Genomic DNA, 25957 nt, shown 5'->3' with positions numbered 1-25957 from the left:
AACCAATCGCAGGGCAAGTTAACCTACCACGCATGCTTTTGGAATGTGGGAGGAAACCGGAGTAGCCGGAGAAGACCCACAAAGGCACGGGGAAAACATGCAAACTCCACAGAGGAGGGGCCGGGATTTGAACCCCGGTCCTCAGAACTGTGAGGCGGATGTGCTAACCAGTTATCACCGTGCCGCCATGATTGACTAATATATTTTAAATAATGGATTTGTTATATATATATTTCATATTAAAGGGATAATAACATAAATACATTCATTATTTAACATTAAACTAAAAAGTTAAAATAACAGTGACAGGCTCATTTGTTGTGGAGAAATGTGAAAAATTAGTAAATCTAAGGCTTAATGTTATAGAAATGACAAAAGTCAATATAATGTTTCTCTCATTACATTGTGTACATTACTTTTTGTAGATTCCTTCCCAAAATCCAAAATCTAGTGCTTTGGGTCCATGATAACATGCTCCTATCGCTAGTATTGAAAAAGAGCTGCTGCGCAACAACAGCTTGTAATGAGTGTCTATGCGTAAAGATTTTTTTTAGCGCCCAGACAGGAAACATGTCACAAATCAGAAACAGTAATTCTAACAACTTTTCTCATTATTAACTATACTATTTATCCCGTTCATCTAAAAATAGACATTTCGTTGTTGTTTGTTTTTAATTACACTATTCCATGTTTTAACCCCCATTTACCATGAGTAATTATGGCACAAGAGAAAGTCACAAACAATTTGTCTGAGTTACTTCATCTTCAAATTCAATTAGCATAACCCAAAGCCTGTGAGCTTGTTCCCACACTATATTACTGCATTATGCATGACAATTACTGATTTGTGTAAATTAAATGTGAAGGCATTATGCTGTACTCTCAAGGCAAACTTGGTGTGGAATTGTTTTTTATTTCTCTTAAAAACAATTAAAATAAAAATGAAAGAAACAAGGTGAATATTTCAAAGATAATGCATTGCGCAGGGGTCACCAACTTTTTTTTAACCTGAATCTACTTCTTGGGTAGTGATGAATGCAAAGGGCAACAAGTTTGATGCACTGTTTTTTTTTTTTTTTTAACTGCTCAAATTACCTTTGATTATATGTTAGTAGTAGTAATAATTACCGATATTCATCTATGTGAAGACACTGATCATGTTAATGTTTTCTCAAAATAACAGTCAATAAGAACTAGCCCAAAAACTAGCTTGCATCCTGACTACTGCCCAGGTGCCCTTGAGCAAGGAACCGAAACCCCACCCCCATTTTGAAACCCACCTCAGGAGTACAGCCACCATTTGTGTGCCTCATCTCTCTGATATCTCTCTTGCAAGACTGCATATATGTGGTCTGCATCTCTGTGTGATGTGCCACAAAAATTTATATATAGCAGAGTTCACATTGAATTTTCCATTGAGGGATCATAATTGCAATACATTGCATGTACTGTAATTATAAAAATATCTATCGATACGCGCAGACACACACACATAAATATACAGTATATATAGCAAAAGAATGTTGTGCGATTATCTTTTTTCTTTAAACTGAGTTTACAACCTGAGGATGATATTATTTTCCGTGCTCCTACAGCAAAAGATGGACAGTATTCTGTACCAAAAGGCCTTTACTGGTTTGCTGCATGCATGTTAATGCAGGAAACCGCCTCTGGTGCTTTTAGCTGTGCTCCATCTGAACTTAATCAACATTGTTGGCATGTGACTTTTAAAAGACTTCCGAATGAGATGTCCTTGTTACCAAAGAGTGGAACAAGAAATGTAAAGCTGTTGACAGCAGGACCACTGAGGGATGAAATGGGGGTAAGCTAATGCATCATGAAATAGGAAATTCTTTTTTTTAAAGTTATTTTATTTTTAACATCATTTAGAACAAGTACCATCTGTCTAACCTTTTCGAATTTATTCCTGATATGGATATACACTGACGAGGAAGTCTAGAATGGAGGATTGCCAATGATTTGTAGTCAAATTTCTGTTTCATCCGTATTCGTTGGATGGTTTGTTTGTTGGAGAGAACCAGAAATCTGGCTCCATCTAGCTATAGTCATTGTTGGGTGTATTATGTTTGTGTTTTGAAATAATTAAGCAGTTAAAACCTGTTGTCGTAAAAAAGTTAAACGTTTTCCTTCCAGCCAACCTGGGGAACACCTGCTGATGGACAAGACATGGGATAATTTTTTTCACCTTTGAGCCTCTCTGCATGTTTCCCAGCATGTGACACACCAAATGGCTGTTAAAAGGTTATACACCAAATAGGGTACTGATGGACTGTGTACCACCATAATGCTAGATATTTAGCTTATGGCAGCTTTCACTTGTGTGACAATTGTCAACCTCTTCTTTCTCTCAAAAGAGGAACGGACTGAATGGATTATAGTTACCTTCCACTTCCTCCATCTAAATTGGCAGCACGTGGTTATCAAACTCTTGAATTTTATATGTCTGCTGTATTCCCCAGTAGCCAGATCCGCGTACATGTGTAATTAGTATCATACACTCCTTCAACACATACCTGTAGATCTTTTCTGTTGTTCACCCCTAGCCTTCCCAAGTGGTGTGGTGAGAATAAATAAAGTGCAGAGAAAAGACAGACTCTCAGGTGTCATGTTTTGATAGAAAACACCACCCCACTACAACCTCAGAGGTTTCATGCAGGGCTGACTCTACCACTTGTAAGTGTTATACACAAAGTTCCCAATGTTACCAAACGGTAACCCTCTTGATAAGTTCTTGTAGTGTGTTTCCTAAATCCACCAAGGGTTAGTGTTAGGCGTATCGTATTAAAAATACAAGAACATACCTCAAGCAATCCTTGAATTAACATCTTCTCCTGAGCACTGGTGATGCCCACCACACGTTTTTCCTCATTTTGTTCTTTTTTTCCAGCCACACAATACATTGGCGCGGCGCATTCTTACCATGGTAACAAGGGTATCCGGTCACATTGACCAGTGACAGGTTTTCTGGTTCATCTCCGGCAGTATTTGATTTGACAAGATAAAGCCCAGTGATCGTAAAAGAAGGGATGCGGTGGTATTGGAATACATTTCGTGTAGTGTTGCCACTGTCTGACCGAGATACGACAAGATTTTATGCCAGTAGTCTGACATAGTGCAATCGGGAAAGACCAAATTTGTCTTGTAGTCTGATCCAGGCATAAGTTGTTTCAATTTCACACTTCATGGGTGGGCAGGCACTCCAGAGAACCAACTATTTGTACACAAACATTCATCCATCCATCCATCTATTTTCTACACCGCTTATCCTCACTAGGGTCGCGGGCATGCTGGAGCCTATCCTAGCTATAGTCGGGGTACACCCTGATCTGGTCAATCGCAGGGCACATATAAACAAACAACCATTCACACTCACATTCACACCTACGGACAATTTAGAATCTTCAATTAACCTACCATGCATGTTATTGGGATGTGGGAGGAAACCAGAATACCTGGAGAAAACCAACGCAGGCACGGGGGGACCAGGCAAACTCCACACAGGTGATGCCAGATTTGAACCCGGGTCCTCAGAACTGTGAGGCGGATGTGCTAACCAGTCATCCACTGTGCTGCCTATACAAATATTAAAAAGTGAATTTTCCATAATGTGGTCTCTTTCACACAGAACGCCAAGAGGTTTAAAGTCTGCTCCTACATTGATTGAAGGCCACCATCATTTGCAATCTCAACCAGTTGATCTTCTTGGAGGTTTAAATTGATTCACCTGGCTGATTCAAAACCTGGTGGCTATAGATCCATTTATTCTACATCTCAGGGTCTTTGTGATTGGCTAGTAATGCATCGATGGCAATTGCAGTCAAGCTGGTCAAACTCTTTTGAAACCTGCGACATGTACGAACCAACTGGGAGAATAAAGGCCCGAGCGCAATCTCTTCCCTAATCTTTACAACTGTGTGAAAGGTCAGAAATCCATGTGTCTATGCTCTGCCTCCATAATACAAGTTCAGCTTTGAATGCAGAAACATTATCTGACAAGAATCATGCTCCAACACGGACACATTTATTAAAATGGTGGCACTCAATATTGGTTTCTGTTCTTCTTCATACATTTTTTCCTTCAGAAAATTGGACTTGAATGTAGGGTGCTTGGTCTCAATGTAGCAAACAAAGTTTAAAGATTTCATGGCTCCATTAGCGAACTGCTCATGGCATAGCAAAGGTTGTGAATAACAAGGTCAAGGTAAAACGTTTTATTTTATTTGTGTCCAGACAGTTGCACGATTCAAATTTGACGAGCATTTTTTTTGAATGCAGCTTTCTTTTTGCTGCCTTCCTGCGGTCCCTTTGGTGTCTCAATGTTTTTTTTCTTCCTTTCCAAAGGAGCTCCTTAACACATTCACTGCCATTGACGGGTTTAGAAGTCAAATGTCCGTGTTAACTGGGAAGGCTGGCAGTGAATTAATGATTTATTTATTTTTTTGCTAGGGTTAACGTGTATAACAGATGCATGGAGGGGGAAAAAAGGCTACTGAATCAGGTGTGTCTAGTGAAGCAAAGGCTTAAGTGTTTTTTCTTTTCTTTTCAAAATAACTGATAACTGGATGACTGTAAGTCACTGATGGTGTAGTGGTACACTCGCCTGACTTTGATGCAGGCAGCGTGGGTTCAGTTCCCACTCAGTGATGGTGTGAATGTGAGTGTGAATGGTTGTCCGTGTCTTTATGTGCCCTGCGACTGACTGGCGACCAGTTCAGGGTGTAGTCCGCCTTTCGCCCGAAGTCAGTGTGGTAAACAATGAGCCAGTACTGGGGGCTTGGGCTCATGAAGTACTGTAAATAATACCTGATTAAATACTTACATCCAGTCTTTTGACTGTATCTTGCTCGCATCTTAATATGAAGAATTACATGCTTGGGAGTTAGTAACAAAGAGATTTTTATTCCTGATTTAGATACCACTGTGCCATTGTGACTATACCAAGATAATATTGCAAGGTTTTGTCTCGCAGTAGATAGTGGACAGAAATGCTATTGAGGAATGGAGTAGAAAAAACGTGGTGGAATCAGTCTTACGTCACAACCACGTGCTGCTGATAATGGAACCGGCTCACTGGTGTTTACTGATTATGAAAATCATGGGGAAAAAAACACTTGTGCCCTTAGAACACAAACTTGTTTGTGCATAACCCATGTTAACCTTCACTTACCCATACTAAATGTTTTGTTACTTACTCCAGCTCTAGAAAAAGCCTTAAAACAGGTATTTTCTCCTACATAATCAATGCCCACTGAATGAGGTGCTAATTGGCATTATACATGCTTGAGAAAAACACAAGCAGATTATGACTGGTCAAGGTGACAACCAGTAGCAGAATAGAGCTGACTGCAAACTGCTGAAGGGTAAGAGCGAGAGTTTATTTTTCTGTAATTAACTATGATGTTGTGGTTGAACTATAAAACTAATCAAATGTAAAACAATAGCGTTGGTAACCTCCTGCAGCAGCACTGCTTCAACAGCTCCAGCAGGTACATCAGGTTGAGCTTAAAGCAACACAAGAAGTTAGAACTTGAGATCTGCCAGAACCACAGCATGGCAGAGATATAAAAAGTCAAAAGTACTGTTACGCGGGAGTTAAAATAGTGGGAACTGAAGGCATGACATTTCGACTAAGTCTTCTATGATACTGCCAATGCCATGTCTAGAAATCGGCTAAGTAGATGCTTATTGTCGGCTATGACATTTTCTTTTGTGGTAGCACTTTTCCCAGATTTGAATTGACATTGGAGATGTGTTTTTGTTATCCCAAAATATTGTGTTACTATTTCTTACCTACTGCAATCTAATTTTCCTTTCGTATAGCCACAACTTGAATAAACAATTCTGGATGGACTTCCACATGGAACAAACTAGAGAATTGAACGTACTAGATACATTTTGCGCATTGATTTCTTAATGTAACCCATTTCTACCCTCACATCTGTAACATGATTTCCAGTAGTGGTAATGATCTGGCCAGAATATCAGATTGTGAAATGCCATTAGCTTCTGAATGGGGTGCTGATTGGCTTTATTGCCAGTCAATACGGCTACCTACAGCAGAGTAAATGGGCTGAAACACTCAGGTGTCATTATCAGCCAAATTGATATGATCAGCACTCTTCAGCTGAGGTGACCCTTGGTGCCTTTTGCGTTTTGACAACAGTTTGCAATGAAGTGTTCAGTCTTCTGACCATGAACATTCTGTGACAAGGAGCAGCGATCCTCCCACCAGTTGTGCCATACCATGTACATGTGAAAGGGGCAGTATGTTGACATCATAAAGAGAAGTGCAGACTTTTGCAACTAGCACGAGTTGGTGGATCTGCAAATGGGATTTTTCCTGGGTTACTTTTTTTAAAACGGGCCGACTTCAACCCTGCTATCCATAGGGACTCAGTGCTATCAAACAAATTGTGTTTGACAGCAAAGGGTCTTTTCAGCCAAGTGTCTCCCCTCAAGTGAAGCTACCACCAGGAAGTGTTGCTACCCCATCATTCCAACTTCCATTTCATCCATCCATCCACCGCTTATCCTGGTTAGGGTCGCAGGGCGCCCGAGCCTATCCCAGTGGACTTCGGGCGAAAGGCAGACTGCGCCCTGAACTGGTCGCCAGTCAGTCGCAGGGCACATATAGACACGGACAACCATTCGTACTCACATTCACACGATCACTGATTGGGAACTGAACCCACGCTGCCCGCACCAAAGTCAGGCGAGTGTACCACTACACCATCAGTGACCATTCCAACTTCACAATTGGTTTTATATAAGCCAGGAATGGGCAACTAGGAGATCACAAGGGCTACAAATGTTTTATCGGAACCCTGCAGGGCCAAAGAGCAAGTAACAGTGGCTGCAGTGATGATGATGATGCGGCTGCTGATGATGTTGATTATGATATGGTTCTATATTTACATTTGTCCAAATGCCAAATATTCAAATACTTATTGAGCCTCTAAAAATTTGGGTACACCACATGTAATAAGTATATATAAGTAATTTCTTTTTTCAATCCTAAATTGTAAATGACATTTTTTTTGTTTAATTTCTTCAATCAGATCTTGTCTGTTTTATTTGAAGAAGAATCACCTTTATTGTCATGAACACACATGCATGCACATGAAATTTGTTCTCTGCATTTTACCCATCACAGTGAACACACACACACACACACACACGTGTTAGTGGGACACACTGGAGCAGGGGGCAGCTGTAGCACCCAGGGAACAGTTTAGGGTATCAGTGTCTTGCTCAAGGACACCACAGCGGTGAGTCCGGGGGATGTTGGCGGATGGTCCGGTTGGGGTCTTGAATATAGGTCCCCCACGGTGGCAGGCGATGATCTTAACCATTGGGCCATGGCCTATTTTGGTCGTATCAAGTCTTTCAAAGCAAGTGTTGGGCCAATTGACTTACAGATATCCTCAACTGGTCAAACACAAATGCCTCCACAGACATCATCATTGCAGTGGTGTATAAAGGGAAGATCATTAAAATGTATCGTCCAAAATCCAAACACTTGTGGACCTTATTGCGTTCACCTGCAAGGAAGTTATATATGTTGATACCTTAGTTTTGTTGAAAATGATTGACTTGGCACAGCCCTCAAAATATTCCACCAGCCGCCACTACTAATCACCATTATCGTCCCTTTCCACTCCAGGCCAAAGTTTTCAGAAAATAAGTTGTGAAAAGCCCGCTGTTCTCCTCGCTATTTGATGCTAATGCCGAATCTTTTTCTCCCCCCTTGGGATTTTTATTTTTTTAATTTATTTTTTATGTTTTTAACCTCACATTCAAGGCTCATGAGTTCGAATCTCAGCTCAGACCATTATGTGTGGACTTTGCATGTTCTTCCCATGCTTTTGTGGGTTTTCTCTGCACGCCTCATTTTCCTCCCACACTCCAAAAACACATAGGTATGTTAAAGAGACCATATTAAATATTATGTTAAAGGGGAAAATTTACATTTTAAGTGCTTGCATACATATAGTTGTCAGTGTAGAGTGTCTGCCCACCTATCAAGTGTGTGGTTTTTTTTCTTTTTTTTTTTTTAAACAAGAAAATCTTTTGGCATCTGTCTATTTCATTTGGATAATTTGATTTGCATATACAGTCGCCCCTTGCTATATCGCAGTTGACTTTTTGCTGGGTCAGTGCATCGCAGATTTGTAGATCATACCGTGGATTATTCACTATATCGTGGGATTTTGCGGTGATAATTTTTCCATTCAGATTGTTACATCAATAAGCGCAAGCCAGGAGGAAAGAGTGGAAAAAGAGAGAGAATGTCCAAAGTTCCATGAAGTTCATTCAAGTTCCAGTTCACAAGTAATAAAAGAAGCTAAATTGCAATCTGCCTGTTACGAAGTAGAACTGTCTTAAATTACACAACTCTGTCTATAGTAAAGAATACATTGTTAGCTAATTTAATATAGCCTACACTGCTAGTTATTATGAATTGTAACCCATAACAGGTGGTTAGGATAGAGAGGATGGACACAGCTGATGGTGCTCTTTCATCTACCTTATTGAACAGACGGAAACAAAATACAATAAACTCAAACACATTCTTAGCCGACTTCCCAATAGCCTCAACTGATGGCATCACGCTACACGCAATGGCAAAAGCGTTAGCCAGTTAACAACCAGCCAATTGTACATCGTCATTAGAGCTCACTTCCACGTCACTCAACAGGCCACACGCATTCAACGTTACTAGATACAGATACTACATCCATCCATCCATTTTCTGTACTGCTTTATCCTCACAAGGGTCGCAATGGACAAATATTCCTCTCTGTAAGACGTGCTACAGTAAATACAAATTTATTAGTACTTACTGATCTCTGACCTTGAACAGGAAAAGCAGTAGGAAATGGATAAATGTACTGAGTTTATGATATCAAAGTGAAGCATCTTGACAGGATTAGATTTGAGTTGTTCACTGAGATGTACTTATGACCTGAATTAATTAAGCAGTGACTGTTTAACAAAATATTTGCAAGTTAAAAATGTGAAAGAAAAATATGCTGCTGAATAGCTGCATGCGTAGAAGAGAGTTTACCCACTGTAACACATTGTGTGTACACAAAATTATAGTAAATGATTTGTGTCATAAATGATTCCTTTCAATTTATACTCTTAAATAACGATTGAGGTTGCCTTTGTAATGTCAAAGGACACTTGCATTTCAGTGGAGCCTTTGTCACATTTGAGGTGACATTGACTTGATACAGTACATTGGCAGCAATAACTCAACTGTTAATGGCATTAATATAAGGTACTTTTATCCATCCATCCATCCATCCATTTTCTGAGCCGCTTCTCCTCACTAGGGTCGCGGGCGTGCTGGAGCCTATCCCAGCTGTCATCGGGCAGGAGGCGGGGTACACCCTGAACTGGTTGCCAGCCAATCGCAGGGCACATAGAAACAAACAACCATTCGCACTCACAGTCATGCCTACGGGCAATTCAGAGTCTCCAATTAATGCATGTTTTTGGGATGTGGGAGGAAACCGGAGTGCCCGGAGAAAGGTACTTTTATAATATTTGATAAATTTTGAGTTGATATGCTACACTGTGTAGACAGAGCACTGGCTCATGTTCACAGTGCATGGTGGTGACATCCCATACACAGAAACATGCTGCAAACAATGACTTTTTTTAGAGTAAGCAGATGACATGACAGATTTTCATGTAAATTTATTATGGGGTATTTTTATAGTATGATAGAATGTGGCTAAAAGGCAGCATATTATGAAAACGTGACCTTTTAAGTGCTTGTATAAAATTCATTATGTGTCTAGAGTACAGTGTTCTGCAGAGTTAATTGTTGTCTACGCGAGATATAATGATTGATAATTGTCTTTAAACAAAACGCACTCGCTTGTTTTCCACACTCTGGATTCTGCTACCCACTGGTTGTCAATCAAACTATAGCCAGGCTCACCATTAGCCCAGACGAATATGGCTGACCCATGGTAGCACATAGAGGGTGAAATTTGATTGGACAAAAAAAACAAAATACAAAAAAAAAAACATCTCCACCACTGAAAGTAGTGCAGCAAAGAAACATGCTACAAAATAAAGAGAGCAGACTGTTGGTAATAAATTAATAGATTTTCTAGGAACACATTTGGAATTTAGGTAGCAAAAGTAAGTGCTTCTGAGGCAAGTAGAGAAGGCCTTGCTGGCCCTGACTGTCTCCCCAATGACTAAATGTGATGTTAGTTCAGAGCGTTAAAGTATTTTTACGAAACCCCACCCAGTTATTAGGTTTAGGGGGGCATTACTTTTTCACACAGGGCCAGACAACTGAAGAGTCAATAAATAATAATAAAATCACCATGTAAAAATTGCATTTTATGTTTACATAGGTTACCTTTGTCGTATATTTACATTTGTTTGATGACTTTAAACATTAACTTGGGGAAACTATGAAAAAGTACAAGAATTTGAAAAGGGGCTTTTTCACAGCACTGTAATTTGATTTAAGAGACATATTAAGTATGCATTTTGGACACAATTTAAAACTTTACTAGGTGTCTCACTAACATGTCTGTGACATGCTTTCGTAAAAAGTACTCTAAAGCGCTGAACTAATATCACATTTACATGGCAATGCAAGTTGACTCTTTAAGAAGAATCTGAGTCACTTTGTAGATGAGCGTCACGTTGCCCTTAACGTTCATCTGGACATTGTTCCAATCCTGTGCGTCGCATGTAGTAATTGTTTCTCTTTCTGAGTGAGCACAGTTACATAAGTTTTCTTTTTTCAGAAGACTAGAAGCCTTTCATGTATCGTCATGCAAAGATTCCTATATTAAACCAAACATACTGTAATCAAAGTACTTATATCGAGCCCATGATGTGATGTTATGCTGGATAGCATTTAAAAAAGTAAAATAAAAGTATGTCCTTAACACGAGGATTGAGTTGATGTTCGACCAAGCTTTGAGTTAACACAGAACTTTGGCAAAGAAATTATTAACTCTGTGGCATTTGGTTTTTTTTAGCCAAGGAACACAAAGCTGCTCAAAAAGTAATGAAGCCGGAGTGCATTGTCCTGTTGTGTCTGCCTGTTGTTGTGGTAAATTGAAGCTCTCCATCGCTCATTCGGAACAAATCCGATCCCTTGTTTGTTTCTGTCAACCACCATCAAAAACAACACTAACGTGTTGGCAGAATATACACCCGGATACCTGAAAGCGTCTACAGTACTTCATGTTTGTATTTTGGGAATTTTCTTTCAGATGCAAACCTTTCTCCCTTCTACAACAAGACGATTACTGCCTTCCAAATATCGTAACCAATCATCACAATCAAGGAAGCAATTTTAAATTAAAGTCAATGTCATTTTTCGGTAGGGGGTGTCGGCTATTCTACATTAAATATAAAAAGAAAAGACAACATTTTGACAGTGAATTGTATTCCTCATTCGATTACCTTTTCTTGAACACACATCCTAATATTTACTATAATTTAATATGTAGAGAATGTATATATAATGTGCAGAGACTAGATTACAGGAAATGTTCGTGTACTTGTTGTTATTTGGGTTGCGGTTGAACCTGTCTCATCTGATTTTGGGCGAGCGGCGGGGGGGAACACCCTGGACTGGCCTCCAGTCATTCGCAGGACACGTACACATTCACGCTAACACTCTTCAATTAACATGCATGTTTTTGGTATGTGTTTTCCATGTGAAATTTTTCACTCCTGTACATCACTCAGTACCAGGAACAATGGGTAGATTATTCTCTTGACAAATCAGGTAAATTAGATAGTCTGGAATTCTTTTTTTCCATTTCGATTTAACATCTGCTGCCAGCATTTCAGTAAGAAATTAGATCATGAGTTTGGCTAAATTTGAAAACTTGGAGGACATTTTCTCATTTTGTTGGGCTGGGATTTTCTGTTCATCGCAGGTCCAGCAATTGTATTGAAGCTTCTTTGCGAGTCATACATTTGTAGATATTCTTTTATGACATTGACCTCACAAGCCATTATTTTTGTCTGATAGTCAAGTCTCACAAATGTTTTTGCTTTCTATTTTATTCGCCACCTTTCATGTGTCTGCACTATTAATTTATTTTAAATTATTTGTGAAATTAAATCAGTAACCTTGCAGCTTCTTTTGAGAATAACTGTAGAAAAACAAAACAAATCAACGCACTGTCATTTGGTAAGGACCTATTTTGAAAATTACATGAAAATGAAATGGATTAATACATTAAGAATTTTATTTTCTGCATTTGTGGAGTCTGTTAACACATAGTAGCTCATCTCTCATACCTTCCTTATCTGTCAATCAATTTCTGTATATGGTATTGGTTATAGGCTTGATGAACCTTTTCTGAAACTTTTTCCGAAATCAACATTTATTAAACTGATTAATCTGTTTGTTTATACATTTGTTCATGCATTTAGTAACTATAGATATGCGGTGAACTGATGTTTAGAGTGTTTTTTTTAATTGTGCATTCTAAGCTGGTGTGAATGATTAATTTGGCATTTTTCTGTTTGCAAGTATCAGACAAAAATGGTGTTCTTCGGCTCACTTGGTGGTTGTTAAATATTGTCTGCGGAGCCATACAGACATATGCTGTACAAGTATGTATGTCTGCAGCGCAATATTGAGACATACAACTACTCTATCTATGGTTTAGTGTTTTCTGCGCATTCACTGGGGAAGGACCATGTGAGTGTTTCTAACTTAAGAGAAATTTGCCATGTCAGGGGGCAAACTTCAGCAGAGCACTTTGCTGAAACGATCATCTGAGGGATACGGCCAATAGCACTCCCGAAGAGGGTCAGGACATGGAAAGTGTTGTTTTAACAGACTACGCCAATACGAACAAAGTCAAGCTGGGAAAATGTAGCACAGTCATCTGCCCAGATGCGTGATGGATGGGCGTGTCACCCGATGGACTACTGCATGACCCTCTTGAAAGACCAGAATTCAGCTCCGTTGAAGTTGAATGACTGAAAGTAGCAAGTTATTTTGATTGCAAATACCTTGGGGTTGGTAATGACATTTATAAACTGAGGGAAAGCAACCTTTATTATTATTTATAAGTGCAGGGGCTGTTGCTGATCATGGGAATGGAGTGGTGGGATTTATCGATCTGTGCTCATGACATGTTTGTGCACCCCATTCGCAGAGACACTTCAATGTTATGATATGATATATGATAAATATTAAAGCATAAAACAATGATTTCAAGTTAGACAATACTTATTTTAATTGAACCTATGTCACTAATTATGAATTAATGACTTGCCCAGGCTTTAACTTATGGCCCTTTTTCATGATTGTCTAATAGACAAGCGACTGTACAGAGTTGATTGATGCTGGCCTGTGAAATCTTGGGCTTCTTCACCCTTTGGATGAGGCGCTCAATATGGACTCTTAGCCTGACAATAGACTGTCTTCCTCATCTCTGGTTCAGTCAGCTGTGCTCTTTTTGGACAGAAAGGTATACAGCAGGAACGTGGATGTTGCAGGCGCACAGTCCTCCACAAGAAAAGCTTTATGAACCATGATGGCCATTGGTGGTATTAGGAGAGACAGAATGAATGCCTGACTGCTTCAGAATTTCCCTACCTCTATTGACACCCTGATAGAGAGATGACACAAATGTTACTACACCGTGAGGGGCCATTGTGGTATCTCTTTTTCTCCTCTCTGTCAATTTACTGTTTTAATCTTTTGTCTTTAATGTGAATGCATGTGCATGCTTTTAAAAAAATGAATTTACAAGAATCCCGTATTCCAATATAATCAAGTAAATATCAGCTGAACCTCACCAAAAGTTAACTAAGGGAAGAGTGATACCATTAAAGAGAAACAGACATTAGGGAACGTCACAGACATCAAAGAAAGTCTAGACACGACACCAGTAAAAACAAGTGACTCACAAATAGCCTGAAAATTAAGACATAGTTATGACACCATTAAAGAAACAAATCTAGACATGACTACATATATCATTAGTGCTCAAATCAGCCCATCCAGGATTGACCAACCAGAGAGAAGGCATTGTAAACAAGTCCGTGTTTTGCATATTGTGTGTCACTCTATTCTTTGAGCTGCTCAGGAATTTCTTCCTCTGCCTTTGAGAATATATATATATATATATATATTTTTTTTTTTTTTTTCCCCAGCTCCAAAAACTTTTAGTCAATTTTGCTGGAGCTCAAGAGTCTTAATGAAGGTGTTCGATGCGGAGGACTGAACGAGACCATGACTTCATCTGGCCCTGCCTGGGTCCTTGCCAGCCCAATCTCAGCAATTTTCCCGACATCACCATACATGTCAGGCTTTTGAAAGTGCACTATGATTTATATCAATAGGAGCAGAGGATCGTGAGTCCGACTGTGGAGTCAAGTGCAGTCCTAAATAATTTGAGTGTCAGAGTAACTTTGGACAGTATCCGACAGATGAGCTTTATCTATCTCCTAATCCAACAAAATGCCCACCACTCCGAGTAAGGTGTAAAATAAGTTAGGCTAAGTGTTTATCAGTCCATCTTACTGTTGATTGCTGTATCCTTTATCCGTAAGACGGATCTTTTTGTGTGAGGCCCACCGACAGATGGGTCATAAACATGAAAAATTTATATTTAGGCTGTAGATAGGCTCTTGTGAAACAAAGTTTTATTTACCACACAAAATTGATGCCACAAAAAAAAAAAAGAAAAACTGGAAAAAAAAAACTCAGAAAAACAGAAAAAAATATTCCAAAAAAACATAGCCCTCAAGAAAATTACTCAGAAAAACGGGAGATTTTTTTTTTTTTTATCCAAGTGAATGCAATATGGTTCTGTAGATTTTAGACTGGTGGTGTGATAGATCTCAGATGCAGTCTGTGCTCTCGTCACACATACTGTATGATCCTGCTGCCTCCAAAAGAATGTTATATGGGCATAACTCACAAACCTGACTCATTTTTTGAAAATGTTATGTAAGAAGAGCAATAGGGGCGGGCGATATATATTGCCTTCGATATAATCGTGAACGTTGCTTGAACGATGTGCAATTTTGACATTATCGAGAATTCATACCGTCTCGAAAAGAAAACCGAACACATGCATGGACCGCATAGGAGGAACAGAGAAAGGAGGAAGCACATGAAAGTCCTCACTCGCTGAATCAACAGACATGATTCAGTCATGTGACTCAGTGGCAAGCAAAACAAACTCTCGCTCTCAAACTAGTGGGCCGACTCCGAGCAACCTTCTCAGGAATTTATCAGCTTGACAAGTGGGTGAATGGTCGCTATGGACTTCAAAGGAGCGTGTGTATGTTTTTTTTGCTGGCCAACAAGAAAATGACACCGACCACTCGATGTAGGTGTTGGCTTCCCAAACGCGGCCAGTTTAAAAGTGAAACAAAGAGAGTGGAGAAGGGACGGTGTTGTTTCGATCGTATATTCACTGGAGGATTTATTTATTTTGAATAACATTTACAAAGAAAACAGTGCACTGACCTGGAGAAGGCTGAAGATCTTTGCAATAGCTCCCCTCTTTATCTTGCCTCCTTGGATCAGTGAGCATGTCGATGTGACCTAGCAAAGCATGTGCGAATGGACCATAAACTCTCTAACCTTCCTTGACCTCTGCGCCAAACTAAAGAAATGCACATCCTGGACAAAAACAGCCTGGACTTTATAACCCTTTACAGTTGAGTTGAATCTGGTAGACATAGAACATAATGGCACACCCCCGTGACATTAGGAGCCTCCTCAACTTTGAAAAGTAAAAATTTGTGATGCCCTTTCGACCTCAAAAATAACCAATCTATGGAATATACCTATTACACAACCCAAGCTTATCACGCATTCAACGAGTGGGGTTATTTTTTTTATAGTTAGATGGTACTCAGTAGATTAATAACATAGTCAGCGGAAATTGTCATACCGTGTTTTTTTTTTTTTTTTTTTTTTATCTTTTGTGAATTGTTTTTAGCTTGAAAAGAATCAACCCTCATGTTTATATTCATGTTTTGTTAACACAAATTATGACCCCTTGCATGTGAGACAAAGGGAGAAAACCATCTAAATCTTGCTCATTATCATGATGAAGACTACTATTTCACAATAATGAACGTGCTCATGCAGTGAAACCTCCAAATTCGAACGTCCCAGAAGTGAGAAGATTTGGCTCGAGTTCCGCTGCTGATGCTCATCAGCTTTTTGACTACCATCAAGGTGCCCCACCACTGTGACAGCTCTCCTTGCTTGCCCGTTTGTGTGAGGTGTGCAACAAAAAAAATACGGCAATGTGTAAACTGAATATCCTCTTGAGGGATAAAAAAATTATAACATGAATTTTTTTTTTAAATTGGTGTGTTTTTATGAAAAACACTTATTTTGCATGAATATAAAATAATGAATGTCTTTTTGTGTGTCTCTCTCTCACACACACCCGACGATTGTTTTTCAGCAGCGATAGGGTCATCAGTCCCGTTGTGTGCCCTGGGCAGCAACACACCATTGCACACCACTGCATGGCAGGCAAGGATCCGCACGTACATTGACAAATGTAATTGGCGGCTTGGCATTTCATCCACAAGTGAGAACAGCATGATTCTTGTATGTCTCATTAACAGAAATTATACATTTTACAAGCGGAAATTAAATATTTTCAACTGAATATTGAATTATCCTGGATATAAGAACCCTACAGATCGATGGATGTACTCTCGACATGGGAGCTCAGAGTCACGCTTTGTGGGGCTTGAGTCCCATGGCTCCCACATCACCCGCAGTATACAGTAATGTGATTTGAATTTTTGCCTGTCTATTCTCGCAAACTACACATTGATTTTATATACGGTGGGTACGGAAAGTATTCAGACCCCCTTACATTTTTCACTGTTTTATTGCAGCCATTTGCTAAAATCATTTAAGTTCATTTTTTTCCCTCATTAATGTACACACAGCACCCCATCCATCCATCCATCCATCCATCCATCCATTTTCTGAGCCGCTTCTCCTCACTAGGGTCGCGGGCGTGCTGGAGCCTATCCCAGCTGTCATCGGGCAGGAGGCGGGGTACGCCCTGAACTGGTTGCCAGCCAATCGCAGGGCACATACAAACAAACAACCATTCGCACTCACATTCACACCTACCACCGTGCCGCCCACAGCACCCCATATTAACAGAAAAAAAACGGAATTGTTGAAATTTTTGCAAATTTATTTAAAAAAAATAACTGAAATATCACACAGCCATAAGTATTCAGACCCTTTGCTGTGACACTCATATTTAACTCGGGTGCTGTCCATTAGTTATGATCATCCTTAAGCCACACAGCTGTCTATAGAGTTCACAGTGCATGTCAGAGCAAATGAGAATAATGAGGTCAAAGGAACTGCCTGAAGAGCTCAAGAGACAGAATTGTGGCGAGGCACAAATCTGGCCAAGGTTACAAAAAAATGACTGCTGCACTTAAAGTAATAAATCTGCAAACATTTCAACAATTGTGTTTTTATTTTCTGTCAATACAGGGTGGTGTGTGTACATTCATGAGGGAAAAAAATGAACTTAAATGATTTTAGCAAATGGCTGCAATATAACACAGAGTGAAAATTTTAAGGGGGTCTGAATACTTTCCGTACCCACTGTACGCATGAAACGAGAATGGATAAGGTCATAGAAAGCATTCACAAAGAAAAAAAGCTTTGCTCCATTGTGGTCTTGCGGCTGAGAGTTGTATTAATGTATTAATTATTAATGAGTTTCAGAGAATTGTGAAAAGAAATTATTTTGCGGAGATCTGAGGGCTTATTAAGTTTTAATGGGCACATTTGTGCATTAAAATGAAACAAGGAAAACAAGAGACATCATAAGATACAAATTACATATGCACAGTTATGGGGTGTTTGTGATACCATATTTATGCAAATGAATGTCAGTCATGTCAACCATTTGAAACACTTTTAGATATACCAACATAACCTGAGGTAAGACCAAAGATAAAACAAAAACAATATGTTTTCCCCGATTTTTAAACTCGGTAATAAGGAAACTTTCTTTTACAATTCTATTTCATCTAGTCTGCAGTAAGACCTGTACTTTTTAAAATCACATTGCATGAATACAAAAACAGCGGCCTTATTGGAAAGTAAAAAATATTTTAATGATGTATCTGTCAGCCCTCGGGAATCACAACACCAAACAATGACTGAACTTGCTAAAGAACAAAAAGTAAAAAAGGAGTTGAGGTTTTATTTTAAAAGTTCATTTAGGCAAACATTCCATAATAAAAAAAAAATGGAACTCTTGTTTTAACTTTGCATTTTGCTGTTACAGTGCAAAAACACTGGTTCTTTTTCCAATGGACACACAGATCACAGTTTCTACACAGCTAAGTTTAGCATGAGTATGACCATTCCATGGTTGGGGAGTAAAGAATTACAACATTGATTAACATTATTCATGTTTTGTAATCAGTTTTTTTAAAGAAAATGTGTGGTTAATTCCAAAATAATTATGTGGTTTTGATCCACTTTTTGAGGAAACATCCAAGGGTCCTGTTGATGCATTCATTCCAAATTAAGAAAAGTAATTAAAATGTAATCAAATGTAATTACTGTAGTCATATTGAGAAAGTAACTGAAATTAGTTACAATACTATTACATTTTCAATGTAATAGTATTGTAATTATAATTGTAACCAATTACATTTCCAAAGCAATCTTCCAAACACTGAGCATAAACTTGACTTCCGGCTATAATTTTAGTAATATTTGTCTCAATCCATCCACAACACAGCTTCTGGAAACAAGGTTTACATTGCATATGGACGTCAACGTATTGTATGAAGTGTGTCACAAAGGTTCCAAGACTGGTGTCACAAAATATATACAGTATTTCAAACCCAAACTTCATACTGAGTTTTCCCCCTTTGGTGTAGGCCAGACGATCGACCAGCACGTCTTCAAAGATATCCTGCGGCGTTTGATTTAAAAAGAGGCGATAGATGTGGCAGGACAACTTGTGGCTGCTTACAATGCTCTGAGCATCCAACAGTTTCTGGTCATGAAGACTAGAGCAACTTCCTTACTCACCCGATCTGGCTCTGTGTGATTGATTCTCTTTCCCAAGTTCCTTGAAGACACCCTTTTCTTCATGGTGATCTGTTTTGAAGATGTAGACGACACCAAGTGGCCTGTGACGACGGAGCTCTGGAGGATCCCTGAAGAATCCTTCCAGGAGTGCGCGAACGAACGTCAGAGAAGGCTCGAAGACTCCAAGGGGATTACTTTGAAGAGGAAACTTTGTTTTGCGTTTGGATTTGAAATATATCTGGTGACAGCAGACCTGGAATTGTTCTGATGCACCTTGTATATTGTATACCGTATTGTCATTCCGGCCATTGATTTGAAGCACCTTACAACTCCATATCCTGATGATTCACAACCATCCAGTGTCATAGAACTTAATAGTCATCACACTGTGTTGTGTGTCTGTGTGCGCGTCTGTGTGTGCATCATCCATCCATTTTCCATACCGCTAATCCTTACTAGGGTTGCGAGCGTGTCACCATGATCAAGCAGGGCGTACTGGCGTTATTAGGAATCCCATTCGTGCTCTAAGAACACGCCCTGCTCCAATATTACTGGCTGCAGGACACACGCCACTGCTCTATGATTGTCTGCTGTATCCCGGTAGTACACGCTGCTTCCAGGCGGGAAAATAAGTCTGTGACTTAAGTGTGGCGGCGTTAATATGAATCCCACTAACCCTGACCCACCATAATCCTAACCTTAACCCATCCTAAACTCCCTGAACCCCAACACTAGCCCTAAACCTAACAATAACAAACATCTAGTTTTTTTTTCCATACAAATGTGATGCATATTTGGAATGGTCATCTTTGCTCTCTCTCGTCTGCGTAACCTGCCCTTCCCGCGATGCATGTTGCAGCGGGGCGTTTCTTGCCTACAACATGAGTGGGATTCCTAATAACGCGCAGCGTTTCGGACCTAAAAATGTGCTTGATCATATATTTTATGTCCACAGCGATAAATATTGTACATATTAAAAACACGTTCAAAACAGTAAAAATAGACTCTTAGAGACTAGAGAGACAGAGAAAGAAGTATTGACATAATCATCACTCAAGTAAGGAAGTGCGATTGACTTTAGACATTTTCCCCTGAGTCTTTATTCTCCATTTTACCAAGATTTATGAGACAATTCTGTGGTTCCAATTTCTCCTTTTGTTATATTTGTTGAAACTTTCATTATGACCTGGCAGTAGTGCATAATAAATATGATCTGTGGGGAAAAAAATGGTTTGCCTTCTCTGGCCCCATCTTGTACCTGCATTTTTAGGAAACCAGCCCACCTCAGAAAAATGAAACAAAGGAAATATATACCTATGTAAATAAAACACCAACATTGAATAGTTACAAGCTTTGAAAACTAAAAAGCACAGCATAAAATAAAATACCTTACAACAGTATGCCCATGGTTAACCACCCGATCCAACTATAGAAGTAAGAGGGGTTTGGTGAGTGCATCAGAAAAAAATAGCCTAATCCATCAAATAAACTTCAGTAATTAAAAGATGTCATCCGCTGACAGTTTCTGCCACATGCAATAAGTGCGGTCGCACAGGCCAGCTTTGCTGGGCGAGTATGTTGTTACTTAATGGCCGTTTATTAGTGCTTTATGACCCCTTATAATGTCTCCTTATTAGTCTAGCGCCAAGATTCTTGCTTGACTGCTTTAGATCCTTTTTTTTTTAAGTTACAATGAACTGACATTGTATTTGGAAAGTAAGAGTGTCCATGTTTTGTTTTTGTTTGTTTTTTTAATATTCGAGGCTAGGTGGTTATACGTGTTGATAATAACCTCACCTGTTTATTAGCCTCTCTAAGATGCTTGCTTTCTTCAAATGTTTATTTTTGACAGCAAGCATCTTAGTCAAAGTCTAATAAAAGAGACAGTCTTTAAGGATTTTGTTGCAATGTTCTCAAATGAATTCATAGTAAGTTGGTATTCTTTGAAAACAATAGTGCGGTTGGGGGCTTGCAATACTCGATAACTTTCATTCCTGTGAGCATTAATGCTGGATGTTTTTGAGGACAAAAGTCTCATTTAAGGCTGGTTAGCACATCTGCCTCACAGTTCTGAGGATTTGGATTCAAATCCGGCCTCACCTGTGTAGAGTTAGCATGTTCTCCCCTGGCCTGCATTGGTTTCCTCCGTGTACATCCCAAAAACATGCATGGGAGGTTATCTGAAGACTCTAACTTGCCCATAGGTGTGAATGTGAGTGTGAATGGTTGTTTGTTTACATGTGCCTTGCGACTGACTGGTGACCAGTTCAGGGTGTATCCCGCCTCTCGCCCAGAGTCAGCTGGGATAGGCTCCAACATGCCCGCGACCTGAGTGAGGATAAGCAGTTCGGAAAATAGATGGATGGACGTCTCGGTTACCTTTTTCTATTTAACAGCAGAAATCACATGCGAGGGAAACTTCAGAGCAAATGCTTCTCTTGTATGTTGCTGCCATTCACCACCGTATCCTGTTCAAAGAGAGTGATGTCAAGGTTAACCTGTGAGTGTGAAGTGTTTTCACCGAGAGCCTGTCTCACCTCTTCCCGAAAAGCCTCACAACACTGTACAACATACAGTAGCTTTTTTCAAAGCACCACTTGAATGAGTAATCTAATTCAAATTCTATTTGATCTCTGAGAGGAAGGCTGCCTTGTTTGAAACACCATTTGGTAACCCAGTGTATCCTTCTGCAGGCTAGGATTTACACCACAAAATGGAAGAAGCTTTTTGTCCTGTCCTTGAAAAGTGTGAGTCCATATATTATTTTATAATTTCACTACAATTACACAAATGTTTATTTCTGGTAATGTTAAAAGACTGGACATACACACTAGAGCCTTCACTCCTGAGTTTCAAAAAGCCAGTAAAATTTGAAGTCTGAGCCCCATTTTCAGGAAGCATATGCCTTAGATATCATACCAATTTTTGAATTCAATTGTCATAATGCGTGGTATCAGCATAAGGAACAAGACCTCATCGTGTCTCAAAGCAAGTCACAGTTTGCTTAATGCATAATGGAGGTAAAAGAGAGCTCTTTCTGTAGATAAAAAGCGCAATAGTCTAATTCCTTGCTGAAGGCATGGAAAAACTAGACATTTGAACTAAGTCATTGTGCTGTTAAATAATTGGTGTGTGACTCAGAGAGCAAAATGTTTCTTTCTGATGAAGGTGCATTAAGGCAAGTTTCTTTTGTGAAGCAAATGCATCGCATTAAAGGGTCTAACATACTAAGATCCCAAATAGTGGGTGATAAATTGTGTGTTCTCCCCTAAACTGATTACACGTGATGTTGGCAACATGACCGCCATATTTTAAAAGAGGGTTTTGCACTTTCAGTCACCAGGGAAAATTTGGGAGAGCACCACAAGCACAAAACAAAGTTTTAAGCAATGGAATTGGAAGTACAACATCCAGCCCCAAATAAGTATTTGATATTTAGCATTGAACTGGCCCCCGCAGCCACCATAAATCAAACTGAATCCATACTGTGTCTCAAGTGTCCTCACTAACACCTTCTTCATATAGAAACATAATAAAACGTGATTTGCCAGAGACAGTCAAAATCCCAAAACATTTAGTTTTAGTCCGTTGAATAAATGCTGGTCGGCCCTCGACCTAAAGTGAGGCTCCGAAATTGCATTGCTCAATAGACAATATGTCACATTTTTTATTTGTGGCATTTAAAAAATGTTTACACAACCCAAGAAGATTAATTCTCCCTGTTGCATCTTATTTTGCCTGCGCCTCCTCGTCATGGTTACGCACAGCAGTGCCATTTGCACTTGCCTTACAGACACACAATTTAAAGACATAAAAAAGTCACCACGTTCGGTCTCTGTCTTGATAAATCACATTGCGTGTGCTAAATTAATCTTTTTGCATATACTCCTCCAAGAACGTGCAAACATTTCAGTGTCGGATAGCAATTTTGACAGACACAATCCTGAGTGCGCCATGTTCATTAGAGCTTTGTGTGTTTTGTTTGCACCGATTTGTGTCACTGTTTGTCCATAACAAACACAATGTTCAACCCTAAGGGTGTGGCTGTGAATATTCTCATTCATCCAGGTCATTTGATTCTCAGGGTATTTAATCGATCGATGTGGATTGTTCTGGTTGTCTTCCCCTCTTATTTGAAGAAGCCTGCTCAGTTGAAGGGCGAAACAAATTCTAAGACAACCAGAACAGTCCACATCCACGATCCATTCAAAGTCTTTATTTTTTTTTAAACATGTGACATAAGAAGAACCTTTGGTATGTATTACATATATTTATCATAGCTAATATTTTTTAAATCATATTTAAAAATTTTCACAACCTGTCATTTTCTGCAACTGTCATTTTTCTAAATGATTTCTGTCTTTGGCAAAAACAGACTCATGCTGACTCCTCAACTCTTGGTTGTTGTTGTTTTCGCTGCAGTACACGAGATATTTCTAATCATAACGTGGCTGTCATATACTGCCCTGCAGTTCCATTATAGTAGCCTGGAGGGCTCTTTGCGTCTTCTCTTTCTCCCCCCTCCCCTCTCTGTTTTCAGCACCTGTCTCCAATCAGCCTCATCACCACTGGTATTTAAGCCTGCCTGTTCCAGGAAATCCTCGCCAAAGTATTGCAGCCTTTCCAAGGCCCACCGTACTCAAGTCAACCACTTAACTCCTCGTTCCCTTGTTAACTCTTGTGTCTCCTCGTTCCCAGTGTTTCCCTGTGTTCCTGACCCACGTCATTCCTGCCAGCCGCGTGTTCTGTCCACTGCCTGCCACCTGTCCACGCCGCCGCCTGCCAACACATCCAGGACCACCTCCATAACCTTTACTCAATAAACTGTTCACCCTTTTACATCTGCCTCCAGCTGCTCTTGGGTCCAGCTACTCCCCACACGTGACAGTGGCGTCACCAGACTATGCCTTGGGTGCTCTAAGAATAGCTTCTGATCTACAAGAAATAAGGCCAATGTCTATCCGATAGTAATATTTTGCCAGAAGCAGATGATGGAATGTACTCTCAGTTGAAAGTCTGCGCACTCTGTAGCTCACCTCGGGCAATTCCTGAAAACAGAAACCAAACCCCCAGGAATGTGGTTTCAGAGTGCTTGCTGCATTTCCCCCATCCAGTTATACAGTATGTACTTCCAACCACTGCACCTTCAGAGCCATCGCATCACCACAGAAACTTGTTCCTGCCACAAAAAACAGTTTATTTTGACAGGGAAGACTCCTCGTCCAACTGTGTTGAGTTTGCTATTGGTGACCTACTCAGATTCATGGACAAGAAGATGATGAATCTTCTTTATTGTCATGACATACATGCATGGTCACAAAATTTGACCTCACCTTTCAGCCTTTCACACTGAGTGAACACAGTAACTGCACAGTTAGTAGCGCACTGGAGCAGGGGACTACTTTAGCGCCCGAGGAACAATTCAGGGTATCGATTTCTAGCTCAAGGGCTCAAGGACACCAGACCTGTGAGTCTAGGAGATATCGTGGGTGGATGCGGGACATTGCTGTATTCAAGCCCACCTCATTATTCCGCTGGTTGATGACCTTAACTGGGTTATCCACGGTTGCAGACTGATCTAACTCACATGGCCACGACTGCCCCCAAACAACAAGGCTCATGTAAACATGAATATTGGATTTTAGATACCTCTTTTAGAAATGAAAAACAAAAAAAAAAAAAATGCATAAATAAATAATGCAGATGAGGTTCCTTGCAGTATATCTTTTGTGGGACCAGTTTGCTGTAGATAAGTATGACGGACGTGGCTAAAGCATGAAAACAGAGGGAGTAATATTGTAGGCTATTTGAGGAATAGAATGACATAACATAGTCATTGCCAACATTTTCCTTGTTCTTGCCAAAACTTTCACAAATCTGTTCCTACAGCTTATGCATTGGTATGAAAGAAATTATTATTTTTCTTTTCTGTTTTGTTTGTTTTTTTGGTCCAAGTTGTTCTTTATGTATTGAATGTGTGATCACATAACTGTTTAACATGCACTGAAGCTACAGGTTTTCAGATTGAATGAGATTGACCAATTCAAAACAACCAATACATTATACAGTATGCGTACTTATGTGTGCTTAGATCCCATGTAGAAGTCATTTACAGTGGCTTGGAAGTGCAAAACAATATAACGAATTGTGAAACACTTTTACAATTCAGAAAACAAATTAACAAGATCAGAAACAAAAGACGAAACAAATTACAATTGAGAAAACCCGGAAAGGGAACATCCCATTTCTGCTTCAACATGATTGGCTCCTGCATCGTGGGAAGGGTAGGCTCCGCAGATGTAACGAGATGTGCATCCCAAATATAATAAAAAGGACAAACATGTTTATTGTGATTAGTAAGGCATTTATATTAATTTATTATGGTTTCATCGATTAAAATGATACAAACACGATGGTGAGTGGCACACATTCTCTCAAGCCTCATGAACGCAATCGCTAATTTAATATGCTGAAAAATCGCTACTTTATTTGGGTGTCACTGATTAAAATCACGGCAGCTGCGGCGTGGACCGTCTAAAACACTTACTGTAAGAGTACAAAAATTCCAAATTCATCAGCAATCTTCACCAAAAATGCATATGGACATCTGTACTTATGGCCTCCTCGACCTCTCAAAATATCAGAACAATAGCCTAAATATTAGGACTTTTCTGCACGTAAAGCCTTTTTCTTTTTCTCTAGTGGGCATCTATGGAGAGGAAAACTCTTAAACGTCCATAAAAATCAACAATAATAATAATCAATACATCCATTTTCTGAGCCGCTTCTCCTCACTAGGGTCGCCGGCGTGCTGGAACCTATCCCAGCAATCGGGCAGGAAGCGGGGTACACCCTGAA

General features: G+C 39.6%; 1 long non-coding RNA gene across 1 annotated transcript in view; it reads left to right on the top strand.

Moving 5' to 3' along the window:
- Positions 1-25450, top strand: part of LOC133414247 (uncharacterized) — a 37454-nt gene extending 12004 nt beyond the window's left edge. Inside the window, exons 2-3 of the long non-coding RNA XR_009769968.1 lie at positions 21793-23708; positions 23798-25450. This is a non-coding gene — a long non-coding RNA (uncharacterized LOC133414247). The remainder of the gene's footprint in view (positions 1-21792; positions 23709-23797) is intronic.
- The last annotated feature ends 507 nt before the right edge of the window (positions 25451-25957 follow it).

The sequence above is a fragment of the Phycodurus eques genome, chromosome 15, assembly GCF_024500275.1.
Source record: "Phycodurus eques isolate BA_2022a chromosome 15, UOR_Pequ_1.1, whole genome shotgun sequence".
Taxonomy (NCBI): domain Eukaryota; kingdom Metazoa; phylum Chordata; class Actinopteri; order Syngnathiformes; family Syngnathidae; genus Phycodurus; species Phycodurus eques.
This window is presented reverse-complemented; position numbering and strand designations above follow the sequence as displayed.